At 38.9% G+C, this 20,585-nt stretch overlaps 1 protein-coding gene across 4 annotated transcripts in view; it reads left to right on the top strand.

Moving 5' to 3' along the window:
- Window positions 1–20,585, top strand: part of TANC1 (tetratricopeptide repeat, ankyrin repeat and coiled-coil containing 1) — a 327,768-nt gene that overhangs the window by 58,923 nt on the left and 248,260 nt on the right. The gene's annotated exons all lie outside the window — the stretch shown is intronic.

Here is a 20,585-nt window from a genome sequence, read left to right as displayed (position 1 = left end):
ACCCCCAGCCAAAAGTCCCCCATTTCTTGCTCCCAGGCCTTCTGGGCAGGCCTGACAGCTGACTTATTGGCTCTTCTGACATGCACTGTCAGCATGTCCTGCCAGCAGCCCCAGTGCCTGGCAGTGCCCTAGACTAAGGCTGAGTGGTACTTCGTGGTGTGGTTCTAAGTAGTGGGCCTGAGTAGACCATTTTAGTACTGGGCACTTTACAGCATCCTGTTCCATCCCTGTTGATGGAGCATCTAGTATATGCTAGAGTTTTTGCTAGTTGTTTTACTTCATGCAGTGCTTTATAATTTGCAATATTTTATTTCATTCTGATAACAGTCCTTTGTAACAGATGGAAGATATCTAAATATTTCTGCTTTTCAAATTGGTCATTGAGTCTCTCAGGTTTGAGCATCTTAGGCAAAATTGTTATGAAAGGCTAGTCATACCTCTGAATACATGCCGTACCCACAGCCTCATGGTAGAAAAGTAGGCCTGGGTGCTTCCTCAGACCACCTGTTTAATGGTATCTCCTGACCCATCCCCACCCCAGCCCACAGCCAGTTTTTCCAGAAGCGATTGCTTCATTCAAGGGCAGCCAAGCTATAGGGCCAAGATATACGGCCTGGAGAAACAAATCTGCCCAAACAGGAATAATAATGATTAGACAGATAATTAGATAATCTCAGAAATATTTCATGAGAAAGACAAATTAGATATTAGAAAAGCTAAAAGATACCAGAGATGAGAAAGTTTTCCACAGGTACCATAGGCAGTAGGAATCATCAATAAACAGAGAGCGTGAGTGAGTAATGTAACTGGGCACAGAAAAGATACTTTTGAAGGGCAGTTTGATAGTACCTATCATAATAGTAAAAGCAGAAATCTTTTGATACAACAATTCCATTTATAAGTAACTTATATAAACACTTAAATAAGCAGGCAAGGTTTTATGTACCAGGATATTTATTGTAAATAGTCATAGTAGCAAAAAACTGTAGGCAACCTAAATGTATATCTTTGGGGAAATGATTAAATAGTATCTAATGAAATGCTATACAGCTATTAAAAAGAACAAACTATGTGTTACAGGAGAAGTGGTGTCCTTAACATATTATTTAATGAATAAGAATTTGCAAAATAATGTTCATGGCATTTTCTAAGAATTTTGTAAACAACTATAAATATATGTAAAACATGTATATGGAATATATATATATATTCATATGTACCTCATATGAATTTGTATTTGCATAGAAAAAGGTCCAGAAAGTTTTGAACTAAATATATTAATAGTGATGATCCTTTAAAGAATAGGATCACTATGGTGGTTTTAAAGTATGTCTACAAGTATTTCAGTACTCTTCTCTCCAAAAAGTGAGGCCCAATTTCCCTCCCCTTGACTGTGGGCTTGCTTAATGTGTATCTGTGTGTGACTTTTTAGATTAGGACACATAAGATTTTCAGTTGCCTCCTTGCTCTGTCTTTTGGATCATTCACCCTGGGCATAACTGGCTTCCACCTTGTGAAAACACCTAGCAACCCCGTGGTGAGGTCTGTGTGGTAACGAACTGAGACCTCCTGCCAACAACCAGCACTGACTTGCCAGGGATGTGGGTGGATCCTACCTTGTTAGTAGATCTTTCAGCCCCAATCAAGCTTTCAGATGACTGCAATCCCTGTTGGCACCATGACTGCAACTTGTGAAAGACTCTGACCCAAGACCCACCCAGCTAAGCTACTTTAGATTACTGACCCACAGAAGCTGTGTGAGATAATAGATGTTTATTGTTCTGGGCCATGACATTTTGGGGATAATTTTTTATATGGTAACAGACAACTAAAATGAGTATGAAGAAGAGAAGGATAAAGTTTTTACAGCAATTTACTCTAAAAACTTAAAAAAATTTATACTCCATTGTTTACATTTTTATAATGAGTTTTATTTTATCTTTTTCTGTGAAATTTGAACAAAATCTGTACTTTAGTTAATAATACTGCTGCTGCTGCTGCTGCTAAGTCGCTTCAGTCGTGTCCGACTCTGTGTGACCCCATAGACGGCAGCCCACCAGGCTCCCCTGTCCCTGGGATTCTCCAGGCAAGAACACTGGAGTGGGTTGCCATTTCCTTCTCCAATGCATGAAAGTGAAAAGTGAAAGTGAAGTCGCTCAGTCGTGTCCGACTCTTAGCGACCCCATGGACTGTAGCCTACCAGGCTCCTCCGTCCATGGGATTTTCCAGGCAAGAGTACTGGAGTGGGGTGCCATTGCCTTCTCCAATTAATACTGCATCACTTGTTAATTTTCTGTTTTTTTTTTTTTTTTACAACATGGTATTTCATTCTAGTCTCAGAATTGGATTAGAATTTTCAAGTCTCATTCAAATTTTTTTAAATCACTAGGATAAGAAGTTTTCTAGACTTTCAGCAATAATACTAGATATTTATGATTTATAAATTAAAAAATTTTATGTTGAAAAAGACAATCTTTAAGGAAAAGTAATAGTTCATTTGGAAGGTCTAGCTCATCATTAAACCTAGAAAGAATAATACATATCTCAAAAAACATGTGAGAAACTCAATGACTAGTAGTGGTGACTATATACAGAGAAACAAGCCAAAAACATAAAATTTCTGCTCCCAGTAATATAAAACATAAGACATTTCCAGTCATCAATCATTATGTTTTTCTGACTAAATATTACCCAGTCATCCCTGACTTGCAAAGGAGAAAACCACAGAAGGGCATTTCTCTCTGTTGAACAAATATTTATGTTTGTGTTAACAAAGGACAAAGAACCCCTTTCTGATTTTTTTCCCTTAAAGAACCAGTACTTAAATTTGCAGTTTTGATTAATGGTAATGTCACTAGTTAAGACACCAGTTAAAGAAGTTACGTGTTTAACATCTGTTTCTTTCTCATCAACTCCACAGCATTCGTTGGGTTGTACCCATCAGAATTTCAGCTTTTGTCTTTTATTCAGATTCTTCTCTTCTACCCAATTATTTTATCTCTGTGGTCCTTGGGTAAAGCCAGAAAATCAGTCTAGCCAGGGTGCAAAGTAAGAACTTCCTAAAAAAAATACCATTGACTTCACAGCTTCCCCTGTTCATGGTTACATTTAATTCTTTTTGAGCTAATGGTACCAGGGGACTGTTATCTGCATCCTGAGCAAATATTCTCATCATTTCTTCCTTTCCATCTAAAAACATTCCTTAGCTCTTTCAAAAGTTAATGGCCTCCAAGTTTTTAATGGAAGTATTGTATGTGCTGTTATATGGATTTTATCCATGTTCCAGATTTTTTTTAAAAGTAAATATTAATCTTGCCTGTTATATAAACGAAACATCTGCAATTTTCCATATGTAATGATACCATCAAGGGAGAAAGGAGTGTAGGAGAAGAAGGGGAAAAGTCATTAAAAACAGAATGTTAGGCTAAGACAAAGGAATCTAGCCAGACCTGGACCATCAGCCTCTGAAAAGTTAAAGTAATTGTTTAACTTGAATTACATCATCAACCCAAGTTGGGGTGTTCAGGGCCATTCAAGTTATGGCCATTTTGGTTAACCACCCACATAGTATAAAATCTGCTCTCAAGTTGTTCTTACTCATTTTTAGTATCCAGTCTTAATTAGTGTTCAGACAGGAACTTGACACTTATTTGACTCATTTAAAATATGTTAGTAAAATAACTGTCCAAACATCCTCTGCTAGTCACCTTTGCTAATACAACCAAAGCAGCCACTGTAGCATTCCCCAGAGAGTCCAGATCCATACTGTTTTGACTATGGAAGGCAGGTCTTTTGGGTACCATTTTATGGTCTCATTTGGATTGTGGTGGGCAAATAAGAGTGAGATAAAGTCCAAATAAACTGGCTCTCAAATTCCCATGTTTGTGTGGATTTATTTGGTTCTTTGATGTCTTTTTTGTTTCTCTGTTGGAATGTTTCAAATATGCACTTAAGTCACCCATAGAAAAAGCTGCTAATGTAAATGGACGTGTGTTTAGAATGGGCTGTCATCTTAACCCTCCCAGAGATGCAAAACCCATAAAACACAAGGGGTCAATTGGAATTACCTCTTCTGTTTCTTCTTTTAAATATGAGAGGTTGCAGAGTTCAGATTGCCCTTTCCTTCTTGTCTCTCTGTTTATTCAGGTGACTTAAATTTTGGCTGTTATAAGGAGGGGTTGACCCTCAATGCTAGGACATTCCTGTTAAAACTGAGTTTTGACTTCCATGCATTACTGATTATTTTAAGAGTACTATTTGAGTCTTGGATATGCTATCTTCACAGTAATTTCCATTAAAAAAATAGTAATATAGAATTGTGTTATCTGCAGTATTTGAACTTTTATTGTAAATGTTCTTTTCAAATTTAAATTACATTTTGTCATAAAAGTGTTATATAAGTAATATTAAAGAAAAATTGACAAGCAGGAGGTGGGAAATCATCTCTGATCTATAATTCACATACGTATTGCTAAAATAGACCTAATCAGAGGTGAGGTGGGCATTGACCCATGCATGCACCTCCAAGTTGGTATATTGAAGCTGGTGAGATTTGGCTGCCCAGCAGTCTAGAACCAGTGGCACCATAAACGTGTAAGGACTGCCTTTTACATGTAACATTACATCACAAGCATTTTTAAAATATAAGTCTTCACAAGAGGAGAAATTATATAGCTCCAAGTTTAGATTTTTTTTTTTTTAGTGTGTACTTAGAGAAATCAAAAATCTAGCTGTATTACATCCACGTTTTCAACTTTAAAAACATTTTTTTTTAATGTATCTATTTCTTGCTGCCCTGGGTCTTTGTTGCTGCACAGCTTCCTCTAGTTGCAGAGAGTAAGGACTCCTCTTTGTTGCTGTGTGCAGCCTTTTCCTTGCACTGGCTGCTCTTGTTGCAGAGCACAGGCTCTAGAGCACAGGCTCAGTAGTTGTGGCGCTTGAGCTTAGTTGCCCTGAGACATGTGGAATCGTCCCAGACCAAGGATTGAACCTGTGTCCCCTGCATTGGCAGGCAGATTCACGACCACTGGGCCACCAGGGAAGCCCCACATCTTCAACTTTGGTTGAATACTTGTCTTGCCATTATGTAGTAGAAATGAGATCCAGTGAAAAAAACTATTCTAAAAGCTTAAAGTATCATTCTCTCTGTACTGAAAATTACATCCCTTTTTGTGGCAGGTCAATAGTATACAACTGTGCTCTGCTTGAGACTTCTAGATAGAAACCTTCTCGCTGGCATCCTTGAGTACACACTTCAAGTCAAAATGTGAATCCCTGTCGGAACTTGTATATTCAGAGCAATAATATAAAATATATACATAATGTTTTTAATGAACTTCCCAAAATTGTAAATAATCTTATGGATTAAGAGTGAGAATAATGGAACAACAAAGAGAACTCTTGAAAGCAATGGGGCTTCACCCTGGGTAATAGGCACTCTGAAGGGATCACTTAAAGACTTTTGAGGAACAGAAATAGCATAACGCTGCCTCTCAATTTGGTTACACTGTCTGTCTGACCCATTTGGCAGGCTTAGTGTCTCCTTTAGAATAGTCTCATTTTAGTCACTTTTTGTTTCTGTTCTGGGGGGTTACATTTTGGATTCTTGGTTAGGTTAGTTTGGTTGGTCCCCTCTGATACTAATGAGGCCACAGAAATATGGACCCTTTGGTTTTGTAGAGAAAATCATTTCTTAATAAACCCTTCTTTCCATTCCCTACCCCATCTTTCACTTGATCACCCCAAGATTGTGAGGCTGTGAGCAGCTGAACGTTGTACTATGAGGCTTCAGGAAATAATGGAAAAAGCACAGATTTTGGAATCGGATGAAAATGAAATGAGATCTACATATTAGCTGGAACTCTTGAACAAATTACTTGACATAGGCCTCAAATCTCTCACTTGAAAATTAAAGTTAATATCAAAACTTGTTATGAGAATTAGATAACACAAGTGCTGTGACACAGAGCTGGTATGTAACAGGCACTCACCGATGCTACTTCTCTAATATCAGTGCAATTTGCCAACTTTTTCTGGGGCTCCCCTTCCCAGTACATAGTAGGATTGCCCCTCATGGCCCATTTTTGGTTGCTGGAGTCAAGGGACTGGTTCTAGTTGTTGAGTTGTGAGCAAAAGTGACACGTATTTGAAACTGCCAGGGCACTTTTCTTTCTTTTGACATGGTGACTGGCAGCATTCAAGGTGGTGGCTTCTCTCAGCTTGGGTTCAACAACTGTAATGAGGAGCATGTCCTGCTGACCCATAGAGGCTGAAGAGAGAGAACAAGGAATACATTTTGGTATCTTTAGCCACTGAGGTTTTAGTATTGTCCCTGCAGCCTAACCCAACCTACTCTCTTACTTTCCTCTACTTTTTATAACAAGAAAGTATAAAAATGGAGGAAATAGAACCATGATTTAATTAGTGGATTGCGGAGACATCTGAGAGCTTCTCCAGTTTCACCCTGGTCAGTGTGGTGAAGTTATATTTCCAGATGGAAGCTATTAATAGAAATAGTTTTCTGATATTGAGGATGAATCCAAGCAGTTGCAGTCCAAGTAGGGGAGCTAGGGGAAACAGAGATATGAGGGCAAGCTATTTATGGTGTCATTCTCACTAACCCTTGAGAAAGTCTTGACAAATCTCCTAGGGTTTATAAGTAAATTTCAGACCAACTCTCGGATGAATCAACAACATTCTCCCTACCCCCACCACCAGTCTTACTTAGAAAGCATTAAAATGTTCTTGAGTTCCAAAGAAACTAATCTACTATATTCATAAATGAAAATAAAGAAAGCATCTCTTGGAAATGAACATTTCTTTCCACCAAACAAGATAAACATTCATCAAAATATTTCAACGTCTCATTCCCTCCCCCCTCAGATGTTTTCTAGACTTATCAGTAAATAATCTCCTTAGAGGACTTGCTGAGTATAACCTAGCATCATTTTTAAAAAATGACAATACAATGTCAAATTCTATTCAAACAAATATTATTACAACCAGTGTCTCTAATGAGAATGTTTACCAGCTGTAGTTGACAATGGATTACTTTATGCACTATTTACCATAACTAAATTCCAGAACAATAATTGTGAATCTCCCATAGTGCTCATTGCAATGACAGCTGACTTATAATCATGATGCTTTATAGAAAAATAAAAAGTAATCTTTATTATTACTATTGGCAGGCAGTATGCTGAGTGCTTAGGTCAGGATTTCATTCAGCTGCATTTAACAGAAACCTGACCCCAGTAGCTTAGCCAAATGAAGTTCATTTTTCTCATCTAACAAGAAGTTAGGAGGTAGGTACCCCAGTCCTGGTACAGCTGCTTGAGAAAGTCATCAAGGCAGGTTCCTTCTAACTTTCTGATCTACCATGCTTAGCACAGAGCTTGTGTTGTCTTAGTTGCAAGATAGCTGCTTTTCTTCCTGGTAGCCCCATTCTATACAGAATGAAGCAGAAAGGGCAAAGAGCAAAATACACATGCTAACTGGCTCTGTCCCTTTATTTTTTAATTAGAAACCATCGCTTTCTTGGAAGCCCCTCCCTGTAGAACAGAATCAGATGGTCACCATAGCTATACAGGAGTCTGGGGATGGAGTACTTTAGCTGGGCACATTGCCACCTCAAACAAAATTGTGTTTCTGTAATAAAAAGAATGTAGAATGGATCTTGGGTAGATAACTAGCAATATCCCCCATTAGGCCTTGAGGGCATTAACCCTGATCTTTGCAACGAAACTATGAAGCAACTACTGCCATTTCCTGTTATTTCCCTGTTTTATACATTAGGAAACCGAGGCATGGAGGCTGAAATAACTTAACTAGGGTCACACAGATGGTAGGTGGAGAAAATGGAACAAAGTTAGACACCCTTCGGAATGTAATTCTCAAGCAATCATAAAAGGCAAAAATGACAAGCTGATCAAGCTGGGAACTTGGTTCTCCTGGAAGGCCTCTGACTGCTTAATCAATCACACAGAAAGCCAACCCAGGGCACGGCCAAGGTCTCTTGGGCAATCTGCCAGCAGGTCCCTATGGGAGGCAGTTACGCTGTCATTCTTTCCCTGCTGTAACCACATACTCTCAGACTCCAAAGAGTCTTGAGGCAGCTGTGACAAGCATCTGCACGAGCCTGTTAATGAGGCAGAGTTCATGAGTGCGAAATACATGGAACATCAAGTTTCTGGGAAGCAACATGGGTTGGGGGAGGGGTGAATCCAAGGTGTGGCCTTTCTGCTCTCTGGGTTTAGGGAATTTTGTTTCAGGCAAGGTATAAGGCACTTCAGGCTTGAGGGGTACGGGGATGGGGGAAGGAGAACAGACCATTTTGAGTCATTAACATGCTAATAGCTAATGATTTTTTTTCGGGGGGGGGGTATTTGTTTTTTACTCAACCTGTTATCTTTATTCATTGCTTTAGTTAACTTTAACAGCTTCTGGCCTGTAGCAAAATACATGAAATATTTTATAGCAACAAGAAGAAAGGCTCAGCTTGGGGCAGGAGAGCAGAGGCACTCAGAGCCAGCCAGTGTTCTCAGGTTGTAAAATAAAATCTCTAGACCAATTGGACACTGGCCTCGGGCCATGGCAGTGATTAATGCCAGAGTTGTAAAAAGTGCTATGGTGGGAATGGTTAGCCAGGTTGTATTTTGTGTGTGTGCCTGTGTGTTGGTTTTTTTCTTCAAAGCAGCTTAACATGAAACATACTTTTTAGTTAGTTTGGAATCTAAAAATACAATTAAAGGCATTTACTTTTCTTTTTTAATTAAGAATTTAAGCAACTTTATAGAAGAAAGGAAGCCTAAGAAACATGAAGCTCTAGACTAGTTTCATTTCTTCAAGTCTCCCCTGATCTTTGTTAATCTACTTTTGCACATTTTTACACAATTGTAATTATTATAGTACACTTACAATTCTAGGTTCTACTTTTTTCTTTAATTTATTTTATGTGAACATTTTCATACTTATTTGAAATACAGGGTGTTTTTTTTTAAGCTTTAAGAGTATTTTATTACATCCTTTTGCCATAATTTGCTCAATTGTCTCCCTCCTGTTGAGAGTATGGGCTATTTCTCTGGTTTTGCTATTATAAATGAGGCTACTTTCAACAACTTGGTACACATTTTTTATTTCTTTTTTGCCTTTATTTCTTTCAATGATGTTCCCCTAAGTGGCACTGTTTAGTCAGTGAGTATGAAGAGCTCCTTATCACCAGCTGTGCTCTGACTCAGTGTTATCAGCAATGTAGAAGTACACCTGCTTCTCTAAACCACTGGATGTGTTGACTGTTTACCTGCTGTCTCTGAGCTCCACATCAACCCTTCTACAATCTGCTTTGAAATGTTGGGGCTAAGAGCCCAGAAACTGCATTTCCCAGGCTTCCTTTCTAGCTGGCCTCCTGTTAAGTTCTCCTAGTAGAAGGTGCCAGCAGAGAATTAGAAGGCATTAGAGGAACAGAGGGGAGAAGTCATAATTCTCTTTTTTTTTTCTGTTTCTGGCAGTATCTTTAGAAGTGACTTTGTCTCTGGATACCCTGTCCCTGGTGTTCCCAGCATCCCGTTTAGCACTCCCAGGGACACAGTAAGAAGTACAGTCCTGAGCTAGTATAGTGCTATCTCCTCCTCTTTGTTTTCCCACCTTTTTTCTTTCTGTCCTCCTGGAGAAAGGAATGGCAACCAACTCAAGTATTCTTGCCTGGGTAATCCCATAGAAGAGAAGCTGTCCATGGAAATTCCTCCTTGAGATTCAGGCAGTTGCAAAGAGCCAGAAACAACTGAATAACAACACTTTCTGTCCTACTAATCTCAGGGTTACCTACCCCTCCCTTTGTGACCTTTCAACTCTCCCAGCAATATAGTTTCCTGTATGAAATGCTCACTCTGAAGTATACCTAGTTTGCTTTCTATTTTCCTGACTAGATCCTGACTTATAAACTGAGTTTTATAATTCAAATATATATTTTATTAAGGTAACGTATGTATGATGGCTCCCCAAAGCTTTATTTTGCATTAAAAAATACTACTGGAAATGGATTTTACCCATTTGTCATCAACCTAAGTGCTCTGTGTATTTTTAAGTAAAATGATAGACATTTCTAGATGATAACATATATGTGCATTCATTTAATACAAAAATTATTTGTATTATAGAGAAAAAATAAAAGTAAACACTTCATTAGCAAATGTAATTGATTTGTAAATTTAAATCTAGTATTTAGGTTCCTTATACAATTTGGTTAGCTTAGTTTTCTTTTTTAACAAATACTTTAGTAGGTTGAATGGCTGCCTGACAAAAAGATATGTCCATGTCCAAATAGGGCTTCCCAGGTGGCGCTAGTGGTGAGGGATCTGTCTGCCAATGCAGGACACATAAGAGGTACAGGTTCGATACCTGGGTTGGGAAGATCCCCTGCAATAGAAAATGGCACCCCACTCCAGTATTCTTGCTTGGAAAATACCATGGACAGATGAGCCTGGCGGGGTACAGTCCATGGGGTTGCAAACAGTCAGACATGACTGAGCATCTGACCAAGCACAGCATGTCCAAATACCTAGAACTTGTGAATGTCACCTTATTGGGAAAAAAGGTCTCTGCAGATGTAATTAAATTAAGGATATTGAGATTAGATCATCCTGGACTATCTAGGTAGAGGCCCTAAATCTAATGACAGGCATATTTATGAGAAAAATGCAGAGACAGATTTGAGACAGAAGAGAAGAGGCAGACACAGAGAAGGCCATCAAAGGTGGAGGCAGACACTGGAGTTATGCAGGCACAGCCAAGAAATGCTTGAGGCCCTTGGGAACTAGAAGTAAGTTAGAACTCTCCCCCAGAGCCTTCGGACTCTTTAGAGCGGAGAGCATTTTCCTACTGCTGATACCTGGCCTCCAGAACTGGGAGAAAGTAAATTTCTGTTGTTTGAAGCCCCCAAGTTTGTGGGTAGTTTGTGGCTACAGCTGCAGGAAACTAATATAAATATCATATAATTTCAATATTTGTTAACTCTTTTCTTATTCCATTTGTAGTATTCAAAACATTTATACATTAAAAAGGGAACAGATCACATAAATATTGCCATTAGATAATTGGGTTTCAGTGCTTCTTTACTTGCAGCCAGCCCTATTTAGTATTGTTCCCACCTTTTTTAGGTGAGATTTATTACAAGTTGTTCTGTTCTTTTCTGTTCCATTTTGCTGATGACTCTAATAAGCCTTATAATTAGGCCTCTGTGTCATTTGTGTTCAAAAAAAAAAAAAAACCCATTAGCTTCTTCTTGAGCCAAGAGTCTTACAATTAAGTTATCTTTGCCTAAAACCACTACAAGATTGTAATTAGCCTCCAATTAAAATAAATAAATTTAAAAAAGTTATCTTTGCTTATGTTTTTTTCTGTCCAATCCCTCTGTTTTCATTTTTAATCCATGTATTCTCCTTTTCTCTTCTCTTTGCTTTTTTTTTTCTTGTTATATCTGTGCTTCCCAACTTGTTTTTCTTTTTAATTGTGGTAAAAAACATATAACTTTTTTTTAATCACCAAAGTTTCCCTTGGTTATTTCCTCTCATAGAGGTGATAATTTGAAGAATTTTTGTTTGTTATCCATATTTGTCAATTATAGTGGATGTTGTTGGTTTGCTTCTTCCTTATCTGATATTCTTTGGGGAACTTACCTTTTCCTGGTACTGCCTACATGCTTCCAGGCAAACTAACAACCTCCTCTTCTAACACCAGAGAGATCACACCAGAGATAGGCCGTGACTGACTCAGGCCAATCAGCACATTTCCGCCTCTGTCCACTGACGCTGACTTAGAAGTGGACATTGGACCTCAGATGATTCAATAAAGGTGGCTTTCAGTACTCTTGCTTATAACATTGGGACAAGAATATGCATTTTCTCCTACTGGACGCAAACAGGGAAACATAGCCCAGTTGCAGTTGGCAGCCACATTCCATTGTCAAGGGGAATCGGTTTCAAGATGAAGGATGAAGCTCACATGGCACGTAACTGAGCAGAGGGTGGAAAGAAAATCAGTCTCTGATGACCTTGTTGAGTTGCTGGATCATCCAATTTTGAAGCTTACTCTACCTGTGACTTTGCCACTTAAGTGAGCCTGAAACACACTATTATCGGTTAAGCCCTTTAAAACCAAGGTTTCTCTGATGTTATTAACTGGTATATCAGGAATAATTAATTAGTCATTTTTGTTAAGACATATAACATTTGGATTTTTAAAAATAATTGTATTTATTTTTTAGCTGTGCTGGATCTTCACTGCTGCTCTGATTTTTCTCCAATTGTGGCGAGTGGGGGTTACTCTCTATTTGAAGTGTGAGGTCTTCTCAATGTAGTGGCTTCTCTTGCAGTGGAACATTGGCTCTAGGGCTCGTGGGCTTCAGTAGCTGCGCCTGTGGGCTTAGTAGTTGCAGCTCCCAAGCTCTAGAGCACAGGCTTAATAGTTGTGCATGGGCTTAACTACTCCATGGCATGCGGAATCCTCCCAGAACGTGTCTCCTGCAGGTCAGGCAGGCTCTTTACCACTGAGCCACCAGTGGGGACCAAAATTTGAAGTTTTGATCAATAACTATAATACCCGCTACTATTTATTGAATATCTACTTGGTGCCATTACATTGAAAACTGATTGCAATCATTGTCATTAGAGTATAATTTGTGTGTCAGCTGCAGAGGGAGAGAGAATGGCACAGAAGGACCCACAGAAGCAACATGTTACCATAAACAACTTTCAATTTAAAAATAGGCATTCTATCATTATTAAAATGTTCTTTAGCCCCTCCATTGGAGGGACCTTCTCAGGGCAGTGGAGTCAGGGGGTGGTTATTCATACACATTGCCTTGTACCTTTGGCTATCTTACAGTTTATTCTTACCTCCCCCCTCAGAAACAGACAAAAATTCCTCTCCTTGTCACACTCAGTGCGGTCTGGCCCTTGTCTATGATGCCTTGCCACTCAACTTACACTCAGGTTCAAAGGTCTCACCTCTGACCCAATAAATATGTTCCTAATAAATACCTTCAAAAAGGTGAATTCTGATGCCAGTTATTAAGATAACAGTTTCACCTTGGGTTGCAGAGAAGGGGGAACTGGGCTGTGAAATGCAGGTCTGCGTGTCTCTGAAGCCCAAGGCCTTTTTATTACACCACAGCCACTCCCAACAAGAGCAATAAAGTTGTTGTGTGACTGCTGTGTCTGGGTTAGAAAGGGCCATGCACCTTCCACAGTTGCTTTTGGGGACACAGCTGTGAATCCTCGGCTGCCCATGTGAGAGGCTGACTATGCTGGCCACCAAGTGGAGTCAGATAGAGATGCCTAAGGAATTTCGATTCTTCTGTATCTTCTCAGTCCAGTACCAGACCCCCAGGAGCCATATTCTGACTGCAAGCTGGGTGGGAACTGCGTAAATGAGCCCAGTCAAATCCTAAATCGCTATCCTACAAAGAAAGTGAGTTTAGGATGGGTTAGTACACAGCAATAAATAACGGGAAAATGCACAATTTATATTCATTCAATCACGCAACATATTCCTTGTCCTTATGGAGCTCACATTCTAGTTGGGAAAAGCTGTCAGATTCACTATGAGCAGGCTTTAAACTGCTTTGCCATTTGGACATCAGCATTATTTATTGTGATGCAGTGGTAAAGAATCCACCTGCCAATGCAGGAGACACAGGAGATGCGGGTTTGATCCCCTGGTCAGGAAGATCCCCTGAAGTAGGAAATGGCAAGCCAATCCAGTATCTTACCTGGAAAATTCAGAGAAGCCTGGCTGGTGGACTACTGTTCATAGTGTCACAAAGAGTTGGACGCAACTGAGCATGCACACACATTGTTTATTGTATGTATCACTGTTCTCAAGGGCCTCTGGATGTTATGTTTTAATCAACATGTGGAGACAGTCTTTGCTTTTGATATGTTTGTCATTCTGAGTGATGATACACAGGACCTTTTGTTTAATAACACTTTTTTTCTATTAATATTTTGGTTTTCATCTTCTTGAGTATTTTTGCCATCTGACTTTTTAAAATTAAACTTTTTGTCTTGACATCACTATTTATAACCCATGCAGTTATAAGAACTAATGTAGAGCTCTCCTGTCCCCTTTACTCAGTTTATCACAAACAGTAATATCTTGCAAAACTGTAGAATGTTATCACAAGGATATTGACATCGACATAGTAAAGAAACAGAACATGTCTGTCACTACAAAGATCTCTTCTGTTGTCCTTTTAAGCCCTCCTCTCCCTTGTACCAGGGCTTCCCTGATGGCTCAGATGGTAAAGAATCTGCCTACAATGCAGGAGACACAGGTTCAATCCCTGGGTCAGGAAGATCCTTGGAGAGGGAATGGCTACCTATTCTAGTACTCTTGCCTGGAGAATTCCATGGACAGAGGAGCCTGGCTGGCTATACAGTCCATGGGGTCACAAAGAGTTGGACACAACTGAGTGACTAACGCTTTCACTTTTCTCCCTTGTACCAATGTTGACTCCTGGCAACCAATAATCTTTCATTTCATAATATTGTCAATTCAAGCATTTTATATAAATGGATCATACAGTATGTAACCTTTTAGTATTAGCTTTTTTTCATTCAGCATAATTCCCTGGAGATTTAGCCAAGCTGTGTGTAACAATAGTTTATTCCATTTAACTGCTGTGTAAATATTCCAGGGCATGGGTAGACCGGTTTAATGATCTATCTGTTGCAGGATGTCTGGGTTGTTACTACTTTTTGTTATTACAAATAAAACTTCTATGAATATTTGTATATAGGTCTTCATTTGAAACGCAAGTCTTCATTTCTCTGGGATAAATATCCAGGAGTGCAATTTCTGGGTCATGTGGCAGTTACATATTTAGTTTTTATTTTTTTAATTAAAAACTTTTTGATTTATATATGTATTTGTTTATTTCTTTCTGGCTGCCCTGGGTCTTTGTTGCTGCATGCAGGCTTTCTCTAGTTGTAGCGAGAGGGGCTGCTCTTCATTGCAGTGTGCAGGCTTCTCATTGCGGTGGCTTCTCTCGTTGTGGAGCACAGGCCCTAGAGGGCACCAGCTTCAGTAGTTGTGCATGGTCTTAATTACTCTGTGGCATGTGGGATCTTCCTCGGCCAGGGATCAAACCCGTATCCCCTGCATTGGCAAGCCAATTCTTAACCACTGGAACACGAGGGAACGTTTCCCAGAGTAGCTGTATCATTTTATATTTCCACCAATGATGTATGAGTGATCCAGTTTCTCTGCATGCCACCTGATTTTGGGATGCTAAATATAGCTTCACAGATAAATATTAGGACAGTTTTTTTTTTAATTTTCGGTACCAATTCTTTGTCAACAAGATTTAGGCCTCTAGCATTCTGGTTGGCTCCTCGGGGTAGGATGAGGGCATGGAGAATTAGAAAGAGGAGGAAGAGCCTAAGAGGACATCATCTAATTTTAACCCTCAGTGATGGCTGTCTTATTTTGGGCTTCTGACATCTTGTTTTAACCTGTTTCTATTGTAATTGTATCAATAATCTCTTTCCCTTCAGGTGGTCTTTTCAAAGGCACAGAAGATCTTGAAGACTGAGAGGAACTAGATTAACTGTAAAAGCTAGAAGAGCTTTGAATTCACTGAAAGGTGACAGGGCTTTAGCTACAACTCACTAGGTAGTCAAATCAATCTTTACTAAGTAGCTGGTTTTTAAAGCAAATTCTCTAGGTAAGGAGTGACTCCTCTAATGTAGCCCAGAGATAATTACATCATGCCCTATTTTCTCTTAGGCAGATATGATTCCTGTTAAAGCCATTGAAACATTTAGACTTGACATACACCAAGATCTAGAGTGCCAAAGTGTAGATTGAAAGATGTCTGCCCCAACTCTAAAGATTTTTAATAGACTGTTTTAGACAGAACTTCTAATTATTTTTTAAAATTATTTATTTATTTTTCTATCTATTTATTTATGGCTGTGCTGGGTCTTCATTGCTACACGTAGACTTTCTCTAATCATCATGAGCTGGGATTACTCATTGTGATGCGAGGGCTTCTCATTGCGGTGGCTTCCCTTGTTGTGGAGTGCAGGCTCTAGATGGCACAGGCTTCAGTAGTCGTGATGTGCAGAGCTTAGTTGCCCCAAGGCATGTGGGATCTTCTGGGACCAGGGATCGAACCCATGGCTGCTGCACTGGCAGGCAGATTCTTAACCACTGGACCATCAGGGAAGTCCTAGAACTTCTGATTATTGTATTAAATCCCAAGACTAGTTTTAAAAAACAGTTTTTTAAATGGAGGAATTCTGCTATATGCACATTTTGGCTTGGAAGTTGTCTCTGTCTATTCTGCATTGCCCTTTAGTAGAGAAATCCCTCTCTGTTCTAGGAAATCAATTATCATCATCATCAATGGTATCGATATTCCCCATCCTTCTGGATTAGATTTGTTTGATCATCAAAGGGGAAACAGCAAACTGATTTTTAAACAAAAAAAACCCCGTTTGGGCTAGACTCTCCACATTTATGCCTCCTGCTCCCTGCCCTTTGAACCAAATGTTGTGGTAGGTGCTGGTCTATGATTTATGTTTCTCCAAGTAAATATGCAACTGCAAAGGAGTTTTGACTATTGCCTGGTGTTACAAAAAAATGTTTATATGGGTTCAAGCTCATAATCTCCTTAGTGCATCAGTACTATTTCACAGAATTGACAGGATGATTATTAGTCATTAATAATGTAAATAAGATGGTAGTGGCACTGGCAAAGAATCTCAGCAAGAATTTTTTAAAAGGAAATATTTCGTTGTAATCAATATGTTGTGTAATTAAGGGTTTCCATGTTGATTTGCATAAAGTGAGGTCCACCTGTATTGTATATATACTACAATTTTTCCTCCTTAACATTAACACACAAGAAAAACATAAATGGCTTCTGTAAAAATATAACTGTAAATGTCTCCTCACTGCTGCTGTTGGAGACAAGAACTGCCAATTTAGCCCCAGATGAACCTCTGAGAGTTTGATTTATGTTATTATCTACTACTAAATCATTGTTCAGGCTCTCTCCTTCTCACATTTGGCAAACGTGGGCCCTCTGGGCTGCTCTGATCAAGTTTCTAGGTTGTTATTCCAATCAAAGCGGTCCCAGGTAATGGGGAGGAAAAACATAGCTTATTATTTATTAAATAAAAATTAACAATTGTAAAGCATTTTCTAATTTATTAAATGCTTTCCACCTTATTTCATTTAATCTTCTCAACAAAACTGGGAAGCAGAAATTCCAGGGTATCCTCCTTATTTCAAAGATGAGGGATCGGAGGTTCAAAAAAACTAAGTGAATTGCCGGGAGTCACAAACAATAACTGCCAAAGTCAGAACTCTAGAGTCTAAATATTATTCCTGTAATGTCCAGACTTTTTGTGCAACTTACTGAGAAGAAGGAAGGCACCCCTCCCATGGTGGGGAACATTAAAATGCATTTGTTACACTGAAACTAAGCAACACATTTCTCCTTTCTTTTTAAGCCATCTTAACCAGACTCAACATTTATTGGAGGGATTATTACCTAATTGCATTACCTCATTCTTCCTGAACATGGGAAATTTCTATTTCCCCCGACAGACCATTTCACCATCACAAGATAGGGCTAAATCTATATTTAAAATGTTCGTCAGATGGCATGTCATTTTAAAGCAGATTCTCCCAGGATTTTAGTTACTCCTATATTGTCATAAGGAAATGTGAATCCCTGAATCTACCTCCCTACTTTCTTCCCTCAGTGGATTCCTTATCAGTTTAAATAATTCACTGTCTGGCCCCTATTGGATAAGTTTCTACAATATTGGCAGGCCATGTGCTTGATGTGCAGAGGTGTTCATATGTCCCTTTAGATGACTCTTTTAATTTAACTGCCTGAATAACTGTGCCCAAGTATGGCTTTTGACATCCCTGGATGGATGTCTGCCATTATCCCACATCTGACCATGTGCTGGTATATGTAGATGACCATGGATTATTACACATGCAGTAAGGGTACATAATTTCTTTTTCTGATTTCTAACTATAACCCAATTTATTTCATCAGTCCCTGGGTTTTAAAATTTTGTTTCCTCTCCACAGAGTTACAAGGGAAAGAAGAATGAATGAATCAAAGGAGAATGAATTCTGTAAACATTAAAAAACACTCCAAAGTAGGCAAAAAATGTTTGTGGGCTCAATTATTTTGAGTCTGGATTGCCTACCTTACCTTTTTTTTTTAAAGTCCTGTCTCAGTTTTTGCATTTAATTACTATACTGTTTTAAACATTTCACTTCTCACTATGTCTTCTATACTACACATATCATAATAAACACTGGCTATGATCCTAACTTAGGCTTGCTTTAAAATAGATGTACTTAAGAATCTGAGCAAGGGAAAAAACCACGCTCTCACTCACAAGGCACATTCTTTTCTCACGCCTTCCTCAGCCTATTGCCCAGGGCAGTAAATTGCAGGGTAAAATAACCGGTTTATTATTTGCTGTTTTCTTTCACTCTTTCACTCTGCTGAGAAAAGCTACATTGCTGGCAAACTGACAGAAAATTTAAAAATAGAATCCAGTATATTGTATGCATGCTTGGTGAACGTGTTCAATATATAATATTCATGTGAGCTATATTTCTTTTTTTTTTTTTTACTGGAATCTACAAAAATGTAATGAGTGAGTTTTTTAAAACTGGGTAGGATAAGCAGAAAGACCATAAGAAAAGCAGGCAATGATTTTTGCCTTCACCTCCCCCTAAAAACACAAATAAGTCCTCACCTAACAACTGACCAAAAACATTTTTATTTTTTTAAGGGAAAAGCAGATGTTCAAAAAGCATTAATTTTTTTGAATCTGTGTTCCACTAATACTACCGTTATTTAGCTTCTTAGAAAATGCTCAAAATTTTTTCTTACATCTAGCTCTTAATGAATCTTCCTTTTTTCTCACCCATGAATTTTCATTACTCTGTGCTTTTGGCCTTGTCTTCTATAAAATGTACCATTTTCACTCCCAGTTTAAGACAGGTTTTGATGTTCTTAGTATGACATACTGTATGTAATGTTAGCTGTTTAAAGCTGAAGATCAGATTCTGCATAATAACATATGTAGTTTGGATTATATAAACACTACAGGAAGAACAGGAGACAGGGCCCTTCTGTGTACAAATTTCAGATTGCTAGCTGTATGCCTGTTTAGAATGTTAAACACTCCTAACTAGGCAGTGATGAAGTTATTTCTTTAATGACTGTGACTTCTGAAGCTATAAAGACAAAAAATTTTCAGCTAAAAATAATTTAAAAACGATGCTGGTAATTAATGTATTTACTTTATGTGATCTTCTGCTTGCTACTTAGGGAGCTTTGAGGAAGGGGGAAAATGAATTTTGTTGTCTTCAAAGCTCAATCCAACTGAGCAATTTCTTAAAAAACTTGGAGAACATAGAAGAGCCAGAGACAGAGGAGCAATGCAAAATGTACATTTCACCCATTATAAAGAAGGTGGAGTCAGGGAACACTATTAGTCTATTTCCCTAGGATTGTTTCTTTTGTATCTTAACATTTCAGATTAGTTAGACTAGCCTGTGTGTGGATTTTTTTTTCTTTCTATTGTGTCATTCTTTTATTATTAACGTTGTTGTCCTGCTTTTTCATCTGTTGTTGAAAGACTGGTAACTTTCATGCATTTCAAGAGAAATTAAAACATATTACCATATTTTGCAGCAATGGGACATTTCAGAGTGAAGAAATAAGTCACAGTTCTTCTGGTTTAGTAAGTTTATATTTTAAATATTCATATCCTGCTTTATTTCAGGAAAACTTCAAGGTCGCTGGTATGTTTACTGCTCAAGTATCAACATAGTAATAATCAGGCCTTTGAAACTGTGGGTGAAAAATCCAGCAAATTTCAGTCATCTTTTATTTATGTAAGGAGATTGTGTGGCATCTTACTTCCTGTCCCTCTTCACAGGAACTTTAAACATGGACGCTCCTCTCCCCGGGTATCTTCATATTGGGAAGCTCTGCGTGAGGTTGAAGTTTTTATGGGGGAACTTGTTTAAAAGACAGTTGTCTTTAAAGGCGTATTTGGCTCAGCAAGGTTAGGGGTTGCCAATAAATCCATTTATAGCAACTTCTGTATTCCCTGCTCTAAGACACATGATTGGGGTGACCCGTGTATGATTCCCGCAGGTCATGCAAGGCAGCGACGGTCCTAAATAGATCGCTCTTAGACCAAGGCTGGTCTAACGGGATTCGGGTGTGGAGTGGGCTGCGCCCCGCGGGCTGAATTGCCTGCCTGGGAACCCAGGGTTCCCGAATCCATAGGCCCTACCCCAGCTTTCCCTCTACTGTGGAATAACAAAACATTTTGGGAACTCGAGAACTTAATTTACTGCTGCTCACGGAAACAATAATAGCATCTTTGTATTTCTCCTACCTCCATACCTCCCTCCTCCCGCCGATACAAGCATGATGTCGGCACTCCGTGTGTGTGTGCAGACAACACAGCCCCCCCCCCGTGTGTGTGTGTGTGTGTGTGTGTGTGTGTGTGTGTGTGTGTGTGTGTGTG

This window comes from Giraffa tippelskirchi, chromosome 3, assembly GCF_054371585.1.
Source record: "Giraffa tippelskirchi isolate mGirTip1 chromosome 3, T2T-mGirTip1v1.2.pri, whole genome shotgun sequence".
NCBI classification, from domain to species: domain Eukaryota; kingdom Metazoa; phylum Chordata; class Mammalia; order Artiodactyla; family Giraffidae; genus Giraffa; species Giraffa tippelskirchi.
Note: the sequence above shows the minus strand (reverse complement) of the source record. Positions and strands in the feature narration are given on the sequence as shown.